The sequence below is a fragment of the Mauremys mutica genome, chromosome 3 (assembly GCF_020497125.1).
Source record: "Mauremys mutica isolate MM-2020 ecotype Southern chromosome 3, ASM2049712v1, whole genome shotgun sequence".
NCBI lineage: Eukaryota > Metazoa > Chordata > Testudines > Geoemydidae > Mauremys > Mauremys mutica.
This window is the reverse complement of record NC_059074.1, coordinates 29,686,131-29,704,142: the sequence shown is the minus strand read 5'-3', so window position 1 is coordinate 29,704,142 and position 18,012 is coordinate 29,686,131. Positions and strand designations below refer to the sequence as shown.

Sequence of the window (18,012 nt, the reverse complement as noted above, 5' to 3'; positions counted from 1 at the left end):
CACATCCCCCTGGTAGCCATAAGGACTTATATACCTACAGGATTAGGGGTAGCTGCACAGTGGTTTCAAGAATGTAATTGGTGCCTAAATATTGGATTTTGGAGCCTAACCGTCTCTTTAGATGCCCAAGAACTTCAGTGCCTTGGTTCCCCACCTGAAAAGTGAGCATAATAATAATACATCTTTTTTCCACCTACACATTGCCAGTCTTGTTTATTTATCTCTTTGGGGTACAGACTATTTCATTTTATGTGTATGTGCAGTGCCTATCACAATGGAGTCTTGTCCTATTTGGAGCCTTTGAGTGCTATTGTAATGCTCCCATTAAGTAATAGTTTGACCCTAATTAGCATTATATCACAGAAAATTTAGTAGAATGTTTTTGTCTAAATACAGTCAGACATCTGAATGCTGGAACTCACTGTCAGACTTTCAGTGTTACAAAAGATTTACAATGCAGTTAAAATTGAACAGCTAAAATTTATTAGAATCCATTCAACCCTGATTTTTGTTGTCTTAGAAGTAACACAAATGAGTGGTTCTGTAATTCTGTCAACCTTTGGGATGTAATCTAATATAAAATTATTGTACCAAGAAATATTTATTCAAAGATTCAGGAAAAATGATATGAAATACAAACCATAAAAGCCTGAGGCTGTCTCTTTATATTCTAATATCTTCTTACAGTGATTTCAGGTTTTAGCCATTTTAGTTTAATATAGGAAGAGAAAAGAAAATCATTTATCTTCTGCAAATTTTGAGAGAATAAAAGAAATGAAGGAGATCATCAAATGGCACTGTAGTATCTTTTGATTTTTAGTGGACTACTTTTGCAATAAAAGTTTTCAGAATATTTCAGTTGTTATGTAATAGTAATTTAGACCTCAATCCTGCAAACTTGTGGACATGCTTAATTTTAAGCACCTAAGTAGTCCTACTAAAGTCAAAGGGACTACAACCATACTTAAAGTCAGGCTTGTGTGCAGCAGCCTCTCCCCACTAACCACTTCCCTTGCTTCTGACTCCAGTCTCCTCTGACTCACTCCTGCCTCCTCGAAGGCTCCCCCTCTCAACAGGTCCCAGACTCAAAATCCCATCTCTAGTTCTCCACATCACCCTTTTGTAGCAGCTCACCCCTTTCTGCCCCCAGCATCTCAGAGGCTGTTTCCCAGTAACTCCCCTCTTGCCTCACCCAGATTTCCTTCTCCAGAATCTCACTCACCAGCAGCTATTGTCTTGCTTTCCCCCAAACCCTTTCCCCTCTCCAGCTGAGGCCTCCAAACCTACCTCTTCCACAAGCTGTTCTCCAGCAGTTGTTTCCCTCTGCCTCCTTTCTCACTCAAACCCTCCCCTAGATATCCCCTTCACCCCCTCCAGAACATCCCTAAGGCAAGCAGTAAATGTCATAGAATTGGAAAGGACCTCAGAAGGTCATCTAGTCCAAACCCAGTGCTCAAAGTAGGACCAATGCCCAGACAGATTTTTTTTTGCCCCAGTTCCCCAAATGGCCCCCTCAAGGGTTGAACTCATAACCCTGGGTTTAGCAGGCCAATGCTCAAACCACTGAGCTATCCCTCCCTGCATCAGTGTTAGTGATATTGTTTGGTGGGTTGGTTGTCAGATGTTCTGTTCCAGTGTCAACATACTTATTATAAAATATACGGACTTGAGACATGAGCTCTTAGGGCCTGCCCCAACTGCCACTAAAGTCAATGGGAGCCTTTCCACTCACTCTAATAGATGTCAGATGAGACCTTTATGCCTGGTGACAAATGCTTCTTCCATTGGCTTTATATATTTCATAATGCAAATGTCAATAGTGGAACATGACCCAGAGAAATGTAAGGTACTTATTTTTCAATTTTCATCCCCAGCTCTTGGCAACAACAGTTTAACACGATTAAAATAAATAATAATAGTAAAACGTTCAAGGAATCTATTTTTCTCTATTCTTCACCTAATAGCCTAGAAAACAAAAAGAAAAAACCTTCCAGTTTAGAAATCTATTTGACTAAAGTGACATTTATATGAAAATAGACTCAAGGAATCCTTGTTAAAGGAAAATATATATTATCCCTGATTGCTAAGTTGAAACCTTTTGTTACCTGGGCTGCTTTCAGTAAAGCTGTCACTAACAGTATAGGGGACCGTCACTTTCCTGGTTATTTTACTGTGGAGTGCATTATAACTGTAGCTGTGCAATTTTGCATATTCATTACATTAATTGCTACATTTGGAATCTGAAAGTATGCTAATTTCTCAACCAAAATAAATAGCAGCTAGAAAGCTTTTTGACATTTTCTCTCCCATCCTGAGGGCATAGTCTTCATCCAATTTGGGATGTATACTAAGGAAATGGGTAAGTTATTCTAGTTTAATGTCAACTATTCCCATAAAAATAGATGTTTTCCATCTTGGTAATTTTACACTGCAATGAAAAACACTGGAATATGTCAAAATGGGACACAAAATATGAATATGAATGCAAAGGCTACAGCCACAGTAGTAATGTGCATTAAAAAGTAGGACAAAAATGGAGACCTTCTTTACACATGGAATTATAACCTAGTAACTGGCAGTTAAATTTTCTGAAGAATCTCTCTATAGTGAGCATGCTCTAACCCCTCACAGTTTTATTTATTTTTTAAATTAGCAAATAATGTTAGCCTTAACTGTTTGAGTCTCCCTTGCATAGATGTAAAATGTGGATAATACCGTACCTCTCATCTTACAGGAGTGTCTGTGTCACCGAGATTCATTGGTGGTTCAGTACTGTCTCATCTACTCTTGTCAGGCCTGACAGACTCACTATACTTAACACACTTGGAAAACTAATACTTAATTGATCACTAATATTACTGCATAATGTACTTATGAGTTGTGTACAAAGAGTTAAGGATATGTGCTAGAATTATGCTCTTAAAATGTGTTTGACAAGCCATATATAAGCCCAGTCTGCCCTAGACAAAGAAAATATGTATTTGTTTGTCTGACCAGCCTGGTCATCAGGCACAGACAATGAAGGGGGCATTTAAATAAAAGGTAAACAAAGCCATCAAGTGAACAAAGTGAGGAGTTAATGACTCAACACCAGCATGAGGGCTTTTCCCAGGAGAAAAGGATATTTATCTGAGAATATATTTCAATGGGTTTACTGGACTAGAAAGATGAGAGTCTGAACTTGATAAGTAATTGAATCAACTGTTCATATGCAATGTTACTGTATTATAAAAGTGTATTATTAAGTAAGGTCTTTTATGAAAATTAATAACACCTGGGGGGGAGGGATAGCTCAGTGGTTTGAGTATTGGCCTGCTAAACCCAGGGTTGTGAGTTCAATCCTTGAGGGAACCATTTGGGGAACCTGGGTAAAAATCTTGGGATTGGTCCTGCTTTGACCAAGGGGTTGGATTAGATGACCTCCTGAGATCTCTTCTGATTCTATGATTAATATAATTGTCAATGTATGTATTAACACTACATGAGGAATTTTAAATAATCACATATTCTTTAAACACAGGGAGAAACAGATTTCCTCCCAGACAAGAGGGAAGGCAGCTATCTACCTGCATTCAATGAAATTAAGCAAGGTGTGATCAAGAACAATGAAAGCCCCATTTACATATGAATCAGCATGAGGATGGGAAGTCCACAGGAGAGCAGCATGAGGTCACCCTGAGTCTGGGGACAAAACAATGAGTTTGGAGAGATATAAAGAGAGAAAAGAAGCCATCTCGGCTCTCTGAGCTCAGATGGGGTGAGTAGTCTCTTGGCCTATCCAAGGCCGTGATCAAGCGTCTTGATGTTATTGGTCTTTTGGCCTCGAGATGAAAACCTGGTCTGTGTCTTGGGAACCTTGAAGAAAAAATTATCTAAATTATATCCATCACTGGACAGACACCAGGGGTCAGAGCTCTTGCAAGCTGGGAAAAATGGGGCCTTCAACTAAGGGGACCATACATAGGTGAGCACTGAATATACCTGAGAAACCTGCTTAGGCAAAGATCTTTCCCCTAGGAAGACAGGGGAAACCAGCACTTTGTACTTCTGTGTAAGGTCCTAACTGAGAGAAAGTCAGCCATGGCTGGAAAGAAAAAGATTGGTAAGAAATCTACCTTGAACCAAGGCTGTAGCTTGTTAAGTCTTAGCCACTAGAAAATATATTTTACTTTTATTTGCTTGTAACCATTTTGTCTTTATCCCTTGTGCTTGAATTCACTCAAAATCTGTCTCTTTTTGTTAATAAGCCTGTTTTACTTTTAATCTAAAACTAAGGTATGCTGTGTTTGAATTGACATGATTGTTATAAAGTAATAAGTTGTGCTTTTGTCTGTTTAAAGGATCAACTGACCTTATTAATTCTGCTGAGTATTTCAGGGGAGGGCTGGGCAATTTGGAATGAGATGTGTGTTGGGTCACACTGCAAGTGGTAATGAAGCCTAGTGGAGACAAGGGTGGGGCTATTGTTTTGCAGGCAGACTGCTACAGTCAGAGCACTGAAACAGGTCTGTACAGCACACCAACACTCAGAGAACTGCAAGTTTGTTTGCTGGCTGTTGGTGTCTGTGATGTGAGCCTCAGCAGCAGAGCATTTAAGGCACCTAGGGTTGCAGGGCAGGCAGTGACACAACCTCTCACTGATCTCGGTTGAACTGCTACAACCAGCATAGTGTCACAGCATTGCAGAGATAAGTTCATTAAAGTTTGTCAAGATCCCAGATATTATGGTGAGATTACCACAGAAATGCCTAGGAATGAATGAATAACTTTGTATTCAGTGCAGAGTTTGGATGGTGTACATTAAATAAGACCTGAGGCTATACATTTAATGAGGATAGTGACAAGAAATATTGGATCGCTTTTCTTTCACTGAATGAGACAGGGGTACTGTGGAAAAAATAACATACAATCTTGTGATTAAAGACCATATAATAATACAAGGCAGCCCAAAGAAGCTTTTATTTGTTGCCTTTTCTAACACTTGAGAGCTTGACTTCGCAGCCTTAACATTTAACTTCAAAAGTATATGTATATTTTACTGATAATTTAACTACTATGTTTTGGGGCTCTTTGTTTTTGTAGCTTTAGTCATTTGGAAATGACTCATAAGTACTTTTTTTTTTAAATGCTAGGATTAGACAAGATTCTGAAAAGATGAAAGAAAGACAGACTTTAAGCATGTGTGTAGTCCCAATGAAGCCAGTAAGTCTACTTCTGTGTTTAAAGTTAAGCATGTGCTTATGTGCTTTGCTAGTCTGAGGACAGAATGCTGAACAGGATAGAACCTATAAAGTACCAGAGAAATCTCATCACTCCTTTTTGTTGTTGATTAAATTAAAAGCTAGGAGGTGTGGTGGGGGATGCCACATCTGATAGATACCTAGAGTAAAACTTAAGCCAGAGTACTTCACGATAAAACTCTTACTTGAAAACTTAATTGAAATTTGCTTGAATATGAGCAGTTAACATGAGATGAAAACTTGCTGAAGGCCCATAAACAGTGGGTAATTACATGCAGTTCTGAGTGTCAGAAAGGTGTCAGTAAACTGGAGCGAATTCAGAGAACAACAGAAATGATTAACTGTCTGAAGAGATTGACTTATATGATTAAAGATTTTAAAAAATCTGTATGTTAGAAATGAGTGAATAATTCACAGTGAGTAAAGAATTTAGCATATTTTTATGCTTTTTTGCAAACAAACTGTGACTTTTTAGCTGCTTTGAATATTTTTAGTTCATTTCTTGCAATTATTTTTTAACTTGATGTGATTTGTGATTCAGATATTCAAAATTTGAACTGTTTCTTAGCTGTGAATAGATATATAAATTACATGATTGGGTTTCTGATCCTTGATTGCACTTCCAGAGTTTTACTTGCATATATAAATTTAAATTTCAGTTTACACGAGTGCTTTACAGAGAGAAATTGCAATTCTCTTTAGGCACACAGTTTCCAGCAAAACTAATCTCTTAAAAAACAATGAGCTCTTACCTATGCTTTCATCCACAGATCTCAGTGCTTAACAAAAGAAATCACTATCATTATCTCCATTTTACAGAGGAGGAAACTGAGGAATGTGGAGGTGGCTTGTACAAGTTCACACTGCCTCTCCTAATTTTACAGCAAGGAGTATGAATATGGCCAACATAAATTAATTTTAAACACTGAACAAATATTTATGGACTTCTTTTGATTGCATTATTTGCCCAGCTATGCACTACATGTATATGTTCAGGGTGTAACACTTTTCTGAAGCCCTAATTCAGCAAGGTATTTAAACACATGCATAATATTAAGCATGTGAGTAGTCCCATTTATTACTCATGTGCTCAGAGTAATGTACATGCTTAAATAGCTTGCAGAATTAGTGACTAAAGTATGTTAAAGGGGAAACTGAAAATTTTAACCTAAACTTTTCTAAACTGCAGGTCTAAGTTAGGCATTTGCATACATGTTTAGACATTTAAATAGCAGTTGTCAGATGTTCACAAGTGCTGAGTTCCTAGAGGTGACAGAATCTCAATATCTGTCCAATGTTGCGCAGGGGCATACAGTCCCATAAGGAGAGCAACCTTATTCACAAAAGATGATTAAACATGTTCATGAATGCCATTGACACCAGTGGGAGTCAGGACCATGTTTAAAGTTAGCGTTTACCTGAATTGAGATGGATGTAAGAATGTGCTTAAGTGCTTTGCTGAATCAGGGCCTATCTATCGACTTAATCTTAGACATTCAAATCTGCAAGTGTTGGCTTTATTTTCTAATGCTTATTCTTCATGAATACACTTCTGTCCATTCTAATAGAAAAGAATAATCTTGTAATCATAAAACTTAGCACCTAAAAGAACCAAGAATAGATGTAAAGTGCACTGCAAAGTGCAATAGTAACATTAACTCTTTAAATCCCTTCAACACTCATTTCTAAATTAAGAATTTTATAATCAGTCCAGTGTCTTAGAAGGTCCGCGAAATATTAAGATTGTAAGAAGACTAGATCAGTTTTCTCCATATAAATCATAATGGTTATTGAAATAAATTCATGTTAGCATGTTTTGTTGTCAGCCTTTTTTCATGAGAATCTGATTTGTGATGTCTAATTTATGATGTGGATTATGCAATGTTGAACTACTTTGGCCTTTTCAATATGTTGTTTTAGGATTGGTTGTCTATTCCACTTCATTACTGCAAGCTGCTAAGATTTAAACACGAAAGAAGTGAAATAGTCAGCCAGTAAAATGACAGAGATGTAGAAAGGTTAAAGATCTACATAGGATTCCACTAAAACTGACAAGCATTAAACTTTAGATTTCTCATTCTTATGACAAAGATGGTAATGGGAAGAGAAAATATCACTGTATAATCCTTTTTCATGACGATGATTGTAATTAAATTGGAAAGGGTATTAAGAGCAGCCTGTTCTTATTATACATTCTTATCTTATGGCTCCTCTCAGTCTTCTAATTCACATTCAGTATATGATTGGAACCTTTGGATAGTGATTCTTTGGGAAACGCAAAGAACAGCATGTAATGACTTATGTGTTTATAAACTATAGTTAGTTTGTTTCTAAGGAATATCACCCCTTCTCTGATTTTTCTCATTCTGGATGAGACGTAGGTACAGATAAAGAATATTGCCGTTTGTTCACAAAAAATTAAGTATATGAGTTCAGTGAAGGATATGTACATGAACTATTACATACACCAGTTACTGGGACTGATCCCCAACTTGGAGTGACCACTACTCTGGAATCGTGTTTTAAAGAAGGAGACTTTTCTTTCTTCACTTATCTCTGATTTTCTCAAGAAAATAGAAGATGAAAGGAAAAAAAAGATGATACGTACCACCAGTTTGTTATTATGGTAATGCACAAAGGACCCATCCAAGATGGGGGGGCCCTCTTGTGCTAGGCCCTTTACAAAAACATAATAGTTAGGGCTGGTTGAACATTTTCCACTGAAATGATAACACAGAATAATTACAGACTGTGTGACATGTGATAATGTTTTCCGACCTCCTAGCTTGCCAACCTTTAAGTATTTTTGGTATAAATAGTTTACCAAATGATGGATTCAAGGCAAATATCCACAAATCACTAATTATTATCTCTGGATAGATATCTTCCAAAAGTTCATGACAGCCAATGATTGGTCTGATGTACTTTGAGGTTTCAATTCAGCAATATATTTAACTACATGCTTAACATTAAGGATGTGCTTAAGTTCTTTGTTGAATCAGGTCATAAGGGCATAATTTAACCCTGGTCTAACTCCACTAGAATCAATAGGAGCTATGCCAGGAATGAACTCAATTGAGACTTTTTCTGAGTTCCTTTGGAATGAGGACAAATAGATACACTGTTAATATTTATTCATGTCACACAATCTCTAATTGGATCAGTATCTATCAAGTTTGTTGAAGCAATTCTAGGACAAAAATGAAAATAAACTAATGATTTTAATATTTATCTTGTTTTTAGTCTTGCACATTGCTAAAATAATGAAGTATTTGGGTTGCAAGCAAAGATGTGCTAAATATTCAGCTCAATTAAAATTTGCCTATTTTTGTGGTTGTCCATATTAGTGAACATTTTGTCATAGTTAGTGCAAAATGATTTTGCACTAATCTAGATGCTGGCAAAAAAAAATTAAATGGCTTTTGGTGATGCATTTTCAAATTCTGAGCAACATGGGGTTTCAACATACAGATGAAGACTTCATTCCTTCTGGTTCTCTGACATGAAGTTCATTCCCACATGCTCAAAAGGGTTAGCGGAAGCACTTTTGATTTTTAGCTCAGCTGCAAAGGTTCATGTTTTTAGATCCCAGTCACAGGTTCACTCCCCGCAGATGATGATGTATCCAGGAATGTCACGGTACATGTAATGACCCATGTGGATATTGGAAATGCAGTGTACTTCAAGCTAGGGACAAGCTTCTCTAGCCATGGGAAGTTTATGATCTATTTTAATGGTGCTTGGTACTGTCTCCCTCTCTAGTGCTTAGTCTATATATAGAGATTTAAAAATCAGCTAAGGAATCTGAGCTTTAGGCAACAGAAAGTCATGCTTTTAGATCCAGAGATCCCAGGTTCAGTCCCTGCAGGTGATGACCCACCAAAGGGCATTGTGTTACACTTGCATTAATAGTGTAGACCCAACATGTAGAGTGTTGGGCCATACTTCCCACCTTCCCCATTAGCATATAGTAACAGATCATTATGCTAATTGCCCAGTGGATCATATGCTAACATACTACTAATTTATATTAATTTGTTACAGCACACTTCAAGCAAAAGTTCCCCATGCAAAAGTATACCAGGCATCAGGCATACAGCTGCACGCCTGACTCCTGTAGCGTCCAATTAGTCCTCCTGTGACAGAATATACCCCTGTGTTCACAGCCTACACCACTGTAATAATGTTTGCACAAAGTATGCCTTGTGCGGTACCATTTAAAAACTCACAATTTGCTAGTCAGTAGGGTCCTGATAAAATATGTGTGGCAAAATTGTATGTGAAATTATAAGATTCCCCTGTATGCTGTTATTAGCACATGTTTCAAATGCCACAGCACTGGCAAACAAATCTGTCCTAAGCAAAGGAACATGTGCTTGCCTTAATTTTCAATTAAGCAGTAAACAGAGACATCAGGCAGGAAGGAAAGACAAAGGAAATTCAAACAGGTAAAAAAAACCAGCATGGAATATCCTTCCACACAGACTTTTTGTCTCCTGGGTCTCAGCTGGAAATGTTTTTCAAGAGGGGGACTGAAACTATAAAAAGGAGGCAGGAACACCTCAAGGCACCCACTTTCTCTCCCTGCCCATTGCATACACTGCACCCCAAAAGACAAAGGAGGCAGCCACTGGACTCTGGGTAGGGGTACTCACCTAAAGAATTTGGTCTGTAAGACTGCAGAAAATGTGTGGCAAGAAAACTCCGCTTTGAATCTAATATAGTTTTGTTCAGTTAGGCACCAGTAGGCATTTTATTTTTATTTTTCTTGTAACCATTTCTGACTTTATACCCCATTACTTGTATTCGCTTAGAAACTATATTTATAGTTACTACACTTGTTTTATCTAATCCAGTGTGTTCAAGTTGAAGGGTCTGAGTCATTCCATTTGGGGTAACACATTGTGTGCATATTATTCTCTTAAAGAAATAACAGACTCAGTCTCTTTGTACTGTCCAGGAGAGGGCTGGGCAGTAAAGGACATATGTTTGCCTGAGTGTGTTGGGATCACCCTGCATATAATCAAGGCTCGTAAGAGCCAAGGTGTGGCTGGCTGGCTGCAGCATGCACGCAGATATAGCTAGGCATGACTTACATGCTAGCGGCTGTTTGTGAACAGTCCAGGCTGGAGGCTACAGGAGCAAGGCATTGTAAATGGCTCACCAGGCTACAGGGCAGGTGTGACACAACTACTCGTTAGTTTGGATTGTGCCCTCATATGTCACACCTCCCTCCCTCCTTTTCTGCTTCCCCAACCTCCTCCAGCCTGCCTATTGCCTTTTCCCTCCAAAATTATATCTGCCTCATTTTACTATAGCCTTATCCTCACACTCATCCTCAGCTGTTGCCTCTTTTCAATAGCAGCAGCAAAGAATCCTGTGGCACCTTATAGACTAACAGACTGTAAGTGCAGTGTTTCAGTCCCCCTCTTGAAAAACATTTCCAGCTGAGACCCAGGAGACAAAAAGTCTGTGTGGAAGGATATTCCATGCTGGTCTATAAGGTGCCACAGGATTCTTTGCTGCTTCTACAGAACCAGACTAACACGGCTACCCCTCTGATACTTGACACCATGCAAGGCACTGCATTTAGCCGTATGGAGTGGAAATCCATCAATTCTTTTGTCTGTTAGTCTATAAGGTGCCACAGGATTCTTTGCTGCTTCTACAGAACCAGACTAACACGGCTACCCCTCTGATACTTTTCAATAGCAGTGACTGACTCATCAGCCTTCTGTTTCTCCTGGCATGTACCTGCCAGAGCCACCATTAGCATGTGTGAGACTAAATTACCCTAGATGCCTCCATTCAATTCTGAAAATAGTCAGGGTATGCCTATCTTCATGGCCAGGCACTACCCTACCCATGTGCATGCCCCCATACTTCAACATGCACACAATGTACACCCAACAGATGGATCCCTTTGAGAATCATATGCACACATCTTCTGCTTGCCACCTGGCATATGCATGCAGAAAAACTGAGCACTGACACAAGCTTTGTTCTTAAACAACCCCTAGCTCTCTTCAGTTTCTCATCCCAGGTTTAGATTGATTCTTTTTGTGACGGTGTAAGAGCAACAAACTCTCAGTTTACATACAGCTTAGATAGGTCTTGAAAACCATGGTTTCCATGCCAACTAGCAGTCAGTAGCTTTTAACATGCCGTCCCATATGTTCTTGCTTAAGAGAATGAAAAATACCCCTCTTTCAGCTGATCTGACCTTTGTTTACCATTTGCGGCTTTAGGTGATGAGAAACTAGTTTTAGTTTTAGTTTGACACTTTGTAAATTAAATGAGTATAATAGAAATTTTAAATCTAATAATCTTGGGATGGCTGGCATTTATACAACCTACCTAAAATTTTGTCATTAATTTTGTAATTCATTCTTTCATGGTTCCATAAATCTATAAGAGGCAAACGTTAGCTATATAATATTCCTTCTGAGATGATCAGCAGCCTCTCAAGGCATTTAACCATTTATGAGTAATTTGAAAATTGAGTTACATATTGGTCTGAATAGCAGGACAAAGGATTTGGCAGTGCTCATGTTAAAACTAGAGATTTTACCTTAGTGTTCCAATACCATAGGAACTCTGCTACTGATTCCCCAGACAGACTAAAACCAACAATATCCCACCCACATAAATTGCTATGCGATGATATCATTTCCCTTATATGAATTTAAGGTTATTGTAAATCATCTGCACAAGAGATTTGAAAGCTGGATTAAATAGCAAGAATGATAAAAGGGGAGGGGGTGCCTAGCACTCTGATGCTTCTGTCTCTATAAGTAATAACTGACAGTGAGGAATATATCACTGGTATTCATTACCTGCTTAGGGGAGTTCTGCTTACAAGTTTCTGCAGTCATGACAAATGCTATGGCAGAATATGGATGAGATGAAGCTTTAAATACTCAGATTCATGGAAGATGATTCCTAACCAAATTTCAAGTAAATTAATGGTGTGTATTCTTAAATGGAAGTATGGCCCAGAAGACGGGCCATGACACTGTATCATAGATCTGACCAAGCGTCCCCTTTTGGATACTGAGATTTGAATGAGGGAGCCAAACACTGAATCCCATGTGCATTTAACTTGCTGTGGGCTGGACAGGGTTTATGCACCATCCTGGGCTTTGGCCTCTAGGCACACACTCCAGGTGCACACCTCATATCTGACACCTCTCTTAGCTGTGGGTACCTATAAAGGTGTTCACTGACTGCAGGATCTCCTCCTTGTGGATAGGCCTGGTGTAACAGCTGTCTCCCTGTATGGTGCCCCTGCCGAGAGTAGCTCTGCTGCTGCAGTGGTCTCGCTTCCCACAACTTGGCCTTTTGGCCAGATCATGCTTTAGTCCACCCTTCTGGGGTAATAGAGTCCGTCCAAGCTATAGTCTGCTGACCTTACAGCAAGTCTTCTGTCTGTCTCTGGTCTCCATGGTCCTTACACTCCCCAGGGGGTTTCACCCCACCTTCCTCAGTGGCTGGTAGGGAAACCCAGGCCCACCCTCTGCTCGGGGTTACAACCCAAGGATCCTGGAACTGACAGATAAGGTCTATGCCAGGGGTAGGCAACCTATGGCACGCATGCCGAAGGCGGCACATGAGCTGATTTTCAGTGGCACTCACACTGCCCGGGTCCTGGCCACCCATCCGGAGGGCTCTGCATTTTAATTTAATTTTAAATGAAGCTTCTTAAACATTTTTAAAACCTTATTTACTTTACATACAACAATAGTTTAGTTCTATATTATAGACTTACAGAAAGAGACTTTCTAAAAATGTTAACATGTATTACTGGCACGTGAAACCTTAAATCAGAGTGAATAAATGAAGACTCGGCTTCTGAAAGGTTGTCGACCCCTGGTCTATGCCCTCAAAATCCTTCTTACATTGCTGCACCACTTCTTACCTCTTTTATCCCCCCAGAGAATGACTGCTGATTCTCTCCCTGCAGCCCTTTTCTTTTCTTTTCTTTTTTATGGCACAGCAGCCTCAGCATGTAAGGCTAGGACTGCCACTTACCACAGTTTTTGCATAAGCAAATACCTATATCCTCTCACCCAGTCCTGTATCCTTAAAAAAGCAAAGTAATGCTTTTTTAAATGGTACCCCATTTTCCTGGTACTCTCACCAATCCGTTCAGATTATATGTTTTACCCTTGAGATAGCTCAGTTCATCATAAAGAATCTTTCTCTCTTTGTCATTCTCCCTGCATTGCCACAGCAGACGCTCAACTGATCCTTGGACTTTGCATGTGTCGCATCACCCATCTTTGTGCTTGTTTAGTAAATATAAATAACCATTCAGGTCACAGTGACCCGTAGCATTCTAAATACAGTTACTTCATTTCTATCAAAGCTATTAAGTATACCGTTATCCTCAAGTTTAGGACATATTTCAAAGAACCTTTTTTCTTTTTTTCTTCTTATAGTTCTTGCGATTCCTTTTAAAGTTCTCTCTTAACCAAACTTTTGAAGTCCTGTTTACTCAGAGTGATCTTTACGTCGACCTCCTCATTTTTAAGGGATTTTTTTTTTCTGATTTATGTTCCATTTCATTATTCTGTATCCTGACATGCACTGGAATCCACACAAATACTACATCCATTCAGTCTACTAATTGTACTATCTCCATAGTTAAGAACAATATTTCATTGATTAAGTTATTCCAGCTTTCCAAGACTCTTTCTACTCACTATTATACATGATAAAAAGCCGGATAGGATAGCAGCCAAAGTTGGGTGTACATCCCTTATCCAGGTCAGTGCCAACAGTATGCTCATCAATTCAGTTGTTAATATTGCCACAAAATTGGATAGTCTCATAGATCTCTTAATTCAAAATTCAGGGATACAAAAAGCTGTTCCTACTCCACCTGTGTTGCTAGCGCTGTCAGTATAGATTTGGCAGTGCTGACCTTATTTGCGATATATAAACTCATAAATCTAAATCATAGGTGCTTAAGTATTGCTTTACCTAAGCTATCTTTAAATGGGGCTTTATTTTTTTGTCTATAGCATTTTTGAGTTCCTGTATGCTGAAAATTTCATTCAATATATCATCTTTATATTCTACCCACTAATATAAGAGCTCACAGTTTTCTTCAGCAAACATTCTTTTTTGTTCACAAAACTCTTTGATTTGTATGACTACTAACATTTTGGAACTCTTTTTCTAAACTATCTGCTTTTCCTAAGTTAGAACTTTCAACTTGATCATTTACGAAAAGACCCACTATTAATTTGTTTTTGCTCCTTATCTCATTGATTATTTTAACTTGTTTATATATCTCTAAAACCTTGGAATGTTATTCATTTTTCCACCACACTTTGTCCAATGAAGTGAATGGAACTATGCCCATTATACCAACTGAGAATCTGGCCCATCATTACTGTTTTGGGGATACAGAAACTTGCAACATTGCACACATTTTACAGCTGCATTCAAGAATAATGGGTCAAATAAACACAATGGGCTGAATTCTGTTCTCAGTTTCAACAGGGTAAATCTGGAATACTTACACTGAAGGCATTGATTTACTTAAGTGTAAACTGAGAATATTCAGTAATCAGTTTGAGAGAAGAATTTGCAGTCATATTGCTAATAATTTTGTAACACAGGGCTTTTACAAACATTCATTGCCTGTATCCACCTTCTTTCCTCATTTCCCCCTCTGTGATGAGTTTAAGGTAATTGTAAATCATCCGCCCAAGAGATTTGAAAGCTGGATTAAATAGCAAGGATATAAGACCCACATTGGAGACATGTAATTAAAGATTAGACCCAGCTGGGGAGAACCAGACTGGGTGATTCCTATAAAGAAGGACTGGAGGGCAATTACGTAAGGACTGAGAGAGAGAGGAGAGTTTCAGTAGGGAGTACATACTTGGGACTGTCCCTTAAGGTAGCAGGCATGAAGGGGCTCCAGGTGGCTGCCAGAGGTTGGGAACTGTCAAGAAATGGCTCCTCAGCAACAGATTAGTGGGGGGAAGCTGCTGAGTCAGGCTTCCTGAGGGTGTGAACTGGTGGGCATAGTCCTGGGAAAAGTGCCTGTGGATAGGTTGGGTAGGATGCAGAAAGGGCCTGTAAGATTTGGGTCTTAACTACTTAATCACAGGGTGACTGGGCTGGAACTCAGAGAGGAAAGACTTGGGTTCCCTAGCATCCCCAGGAAAGGGGGATAGGAAAGCCTCCCTGAGAAAGGAGGACAAACTGTAGACCTCAAGCTGGGCCTGATAAAGGTACAGGGAGCTTTTGTCCTTTAGGACTCTTTACTACTACCCTAGAAGGGGGGAGATTATAAACACCTAGCTAGTGTCATGAGAGGAGACCAACTGTCACAGGCCCAAACAAGCTCTCTCATGGAGGAAACTGAGGTGGAGATGCACTGAGCTAGCTCTGTTTACCTTTTTCCCCTCCTTACCTCGCTCCCCACAAGCTATAAACACCATAGGCCTGATTCTCTTTCCACTTACAGTGAAATAGCGTCACTGCTTTTGAATGGAAGGCAGAGAAGGCAGTTTACAGAAACAAGAAATGGAGGGATGGGTGAATGATTTGGTTTATTTTCCCCATCTACACTCAAACACTTTTGTAAAAGATGGGTAAGGAGGAAGGCACTGATCCTTGGGAAACAAAATTCTAGGAAATGAGCTCCAGGAAATGTGTATACTCTATTCCTGAACTCTGTACTGACTCTACATTGTTAAAACAGAACAGTGTAAACAGGTGTTAATTGCTGAGGCAGAGTTTTTAGAATACATAATAGAAATCAGGCATGGGGAGTGGGGCTCCCTGGATACATTTGTTGGAACACCTGCTGCTTGGCGCATTCCAGAAGAAAGGGAAAAATGATCAGAAATATTTCTGTGATAATCAGGGACAGCCGTCATCATTGGAAGGGATAATGTACAGGGTAAATTCAACTATAGAGGGAGATTCACTCCATCTTCTGTACTCTCTTGCCAAATGCAGAGAACAAAATTTGAATTTCTCAGTCTATATGAGAGGCTTTCAAACATTTTCTACTTAACATAAAGGTTTGTCCCCCTCCTATCCATTTACAGTCTCCTGGACTGCTGCTTTGCTCATTCATGATCAGATAACAACTCAGCGACAGCTGTTGTCATTGTTTAGATGAAAAAAATATCTGGAAGATATTCATATATTTTTAGCTGTCTTGTTAATGTGATGAAGCAGGTGACCATGTGACCAACAAGTGCTGTGGTTCATAGATTGCAGTTTGTGAAACATAGGCCTTGAAGGCTTTTATTTCAGTCTGAGGAAAAACAAAGGACTTGCTAGTATCATTTAGGCATAGCCCATAGTATGGAACAGTGCACAGCTACATCATTCTAGGAAGGGCATAGAGGCAGATGGGGGTCCGAAGCTACTTGATATGCAGTGGCTGCATGCCTACAAAGACACCCTTTGCAAGGCATAGCTTTCTCTTACCAAACAGCCAGCCAGTTTGTAAGTGGAGGGCGGGGAAGTTTAAACCAGGGCTCTGTCTCTTCCCTGCTCCCACTGGGCTGTCTTGGAGTGCAGGGCTATAATTCTGTCTGGCCCTTATATAGGCCACCTGAAGGATGTAGGGAAGCACCTCCCCCCAAAGTGCATTTGCATGAAAACTTGGCAGAATCTGTCCCTAAGAAAGAGTAAACATAATAATACGCACAGAGAACACACAATAGCCTTCTGAATTGAAACAAAATGGCAGCTGCCTCACAACAGAGGCAGAGACATGCATGGAGGCTCCCCTGCATTTAAAGATGCAGGCTGTTATGCTCCCCATGGTTGTGAGGCACCTCACCACTACCTGCTCTGAGTGTGAAGCAGTCCTGACTATGCCTACTGTAGATTGGCTCCCTAAAACCACCAGCCTCTGGCAGCACAAGAACTACCCTTCCAGGCTTTCACATGCCCCACTCTCTCTGTACAGGTTAGCAATAGGCATGCATCAACCCCTGAGTCCTCAGAGCGTTCCCTGCAATGTCCAGCCCCTTATCCACTGAATGCTCACAGAAATGACCAGGCCTGCTGTTCCTAAAGAAACAGTAGCATTCAAGATTCAACTCAGGATCACCACTTTGCTTAGATATATTTATAGTGAAAACAAGGCTATGTTTAGTATAAAAAACCAGAGATTCAATTGATATTAAGAATATTGCAAACAGATGGTTACAAATAAAGTCCTAACATGCTTTGTACAGGCTGAACTCGACTAACAGGTTAACCACCTCTTCCAGGAAGCGTAATCTCACGCAAAGTTCTTTCCAGTGTTTTCAACCAAGCCTGGTTGAAACCTGTTTTTCATTAAGCAAAATTGCTGTCCTTGTACTTCCTCAGTGTTATCTTTGTCCCCCCAAATATAGTAGAGCAAACATTTGATGTGTACTTCCAGATAGGGGCCTTCCCTCTTCTCCATCCCCACTCGGTTTGTCTTTCCTGTTAGTTTCTTTCTTTTTCTTTTTTTTTTAAGTTCCCACAATCCTTTAGTTGCATTCAGTTCAGACTGGTGATAAGAGACCCACTCTGTCCTATACAATAATTAGTTTACATGCACACAGCCAGTCTGACAGAAAACCTGGCTTTTACCTTTGTTAGTGACCAGTCTCTTGACACAGACTTCATAATTTTCAGTGTAATATACATAAGCCCTTATGCAACATCTGTACATGCATTTCACAATGATAATAATGACCAGGATAACACTGGCTTTTTTGTGAGACCTCATATAATGTTAGTGGGTGAACTAGAATGC

At 39.5% G+C, this 18,012-nt stretch overlaps 1 long non-coding RNA gene across 1 annotated transcript in view; it reads left to right on the top strand.

Annotated features, from left to right (window-relative positions):
- The window catches only part of LOC123365655, a 98,727-nt gene extending 94,998 nt beyond the window's left edge, over nucleotides 1-3,729 (top strand). Inside the window, exon 4 of the long non-coding RNA XR_006577680.1 lies at nucleotides 3,521-3,729. This is a non-coding gene — a long non-coding RNA (uncharacterized LOC123365655). The remainder of the gene's footprint in view (nucleotides 1-3,520) is intronic.
- The last annotated feature ends 14,283 nt before the right edge of the window (nucleotides 3,730-18,012 follow it).